This window comes from Nematolebias whitei, chromosome 1 (assembly GCF_014905685.2).
Source record: "Nematolebias whitei isolate Nwh7 chromosome 1, NemWhi1, whole genome shotgun sequence".
NCBI lineage: Eukaryota > Metazoa > Chordata > Actinopteri > Cyprinodontiformes > Rivulidae > Nematolebias > Nematolebias whitei.
In genome coordinates, this window is record NC_056498.1 from 44,436,223 (window position 1) to 44,438,672 (window position 2,450).

A 2,450-nucleotide genomic window follows, 5' to 3' on the forward strand; every position below is an offset into this window, starting at 1 on the left:
AGACTCATGAATCTCTAACCAGGAGAATCGCTGTGAAAAATCACTGTAATGTCACTTTAATTGGCGACATGTGACTTGTCTGTGCTGCTGATCTCAAGCTGCTGTATTCATACCCATCTGCTCACTACAGACTCATGTCAGGGCTGCTGTTTAATACACCGTATTATTTTACATTATTAGTGTTTACCATATATCTTAGTTTATTCCTTAGATCCTTATTTACTGTTTCTTTTTATACTTTGTATTTTTGCTATTGTTGGATGTAACTGGGACCTTGTGTACATAATTTTGTTCCACCTCATGTACCGCATGTGATGAGAATGACAATAAAGACACTTGAACTGCTTCCTTCTCGTCAGCTTCTTAAACGTGGTGAAAAACTGAGCATGGAATCCGATGACCTCACACTGTCCAGCTCGTTTGTCGTCTTCAACAGTAACCGAACATCCAAGTTGTATTTGTACACACAGTCTAAAGCTCACATGTCAGTGTGGAGAAAATAAATTTGATTTGGAACATTCAAAATCTCCAAAGCAGCAAACGTCTGTTTTATAGAACCCCATTTATCTGATAACAGTAGAGGAGAAGCTGCTGCTCACAAGATCTGACTCTGGAGCGATGGAGCGATGGATGGATGGATGGATGAATGGATGGATGGATGGATGGAGCGATGGAGCGACAGTGCGATGGATGGATGGATGGATGGATGGATGGATGGATGATGATGATGATGATGATGATGATGATGATGATGATGAATGAATGATAGATAGATGGATGATGGATGGATGCTGGATGGATGATGATGAATGGATGATGGATGGATGGATGGATGGATGGATGGATGGATGGATGGATGGATGGACGACGACGACGACGACGACGACGACGACGATAATGGATGATGGATGGATGGATGGATGATGGATGGATGGATGGATGGATGATGGATGGACGACGACGACGATGATGATAATGAATGGATGATGGACGGATGGATGATGGATGGATGGATGGATGGATGATGGATGGACCGCTCTGCTTTTCTCCGAGTATAAAACATTTGTGCAAAACAAACGCCTCACGACCAAACGAGCGAGATCGGTCATCTTACATCTTATGATGTAATCTTATATGATGATGTAATCTTATATGATGATGTAATCTTATATGATGATGTAATCATATGTGATGATGTAATCATAATGTATGCCGCAGCCTCCAGCCTTCTCATTTTATCAGAGAAATCTTTACATTTGCATAAAAAATAAATCAAACTGCTTAATATCCAGAGTGTTGCAGCTGATGGCAGCCAGGGCTGGCAATGCAAAGATCATCTACTTTTGTTGAGAAGTTCAAGCACATCATACTCCAACATCTTACGGTTGGACATGTCCGACCATCCTAATCTTTATTCACACTCCTGCACAAACTGGAACAATTCCAGCTCCGTTCACCACTTTATGTCGTATAAAACACAGCAGCAGCCAGAGCATATGGCCATAAAGAAACAAACACTGCATCCATCATGTCACGTTTACTACAACACGGTCATGTCTTCCATCTTCTGCAGATTAACCTTTTCTCCCAGTTGCTCAGTCAGAATGGACACGCTGGTGACCCATCCTTGAACTCTGAAGCTGCAGAAATGAATTCAGCCTGAACATGAGCATGCAGTGATGAAATATGAAACAAATAAAACCTCCTATTTTAGGTTGTTGCATGCGGTTGTGAAATGTGTCAGGATATTCAGCTTGCTGCACTTTTCATTTATGCCACTAGATGGCTCTGTGTTTTAGTTTAAATGTTTGTTTCGTGCTTTTTAATGAGCGGGTGTAATAAACTCATATTTTACAGTTTGCTTAATGTGATCCTGCAGAAATACTAAAGTCACACCTGCATGACGAGAAGAGCCACCGAGTTCAGCAGATTTCTTAAATCCAGCTGAAGGGGTCAAAGGCCACCACATTTACAGTTGTGATTAAATAAAAGGCAGGCAGACAGGAAGTGCTCAGGGAATAAAAGTAATAAAAACTGCTCACAGAGCATCACGTAGGAAACATTTCAACATGTTGCAGGAGACATGTTCATACTTATTAACACACGTGATCGATCTGCGTGTTTAACCTTTCATCTGCCACCAGCTCCTCTTTCGTCCTCCGTGGATCAGCACACAACAGATTAGAAATATCAATAATTAAACTTGTTTTCACTCAACACTGCTGGAAAAGTGTCATAAAGCCCCAAATCACAGCTCCGCCCCGAAGTTTGGATCCTCCATGTTTGATTTGAAGCTGCATCAGCTCTTCAATGACAAAACGCTCGTAATGCAACAAAGTAACTGCTGCGAGCTTGTTACATCATTCAGGAGCCCAAAAGTAGAAATTGGAGAAGCCAGTTACAACTTCCTGTTCGTACGCACAGTAAAACACGCTTCCTGTTCGTACGCA

General features: G+C 41.6%; 1 protein-coding gene across 1 annotated transcript in view; it reads right to left on the reverse strand.

Moving 5' to 3' along the window:
- The window catches only part of LOC119420450 (gamma-aminobutyric acid receptor subunit pi), a gene marked incomplete at its 5' end in the record, with an annotated part of 16,756 nt that overhangs the window by 12,195 nt on the left and 2,111 nt on the right, over positions 1 to 2,450 (reverse strand).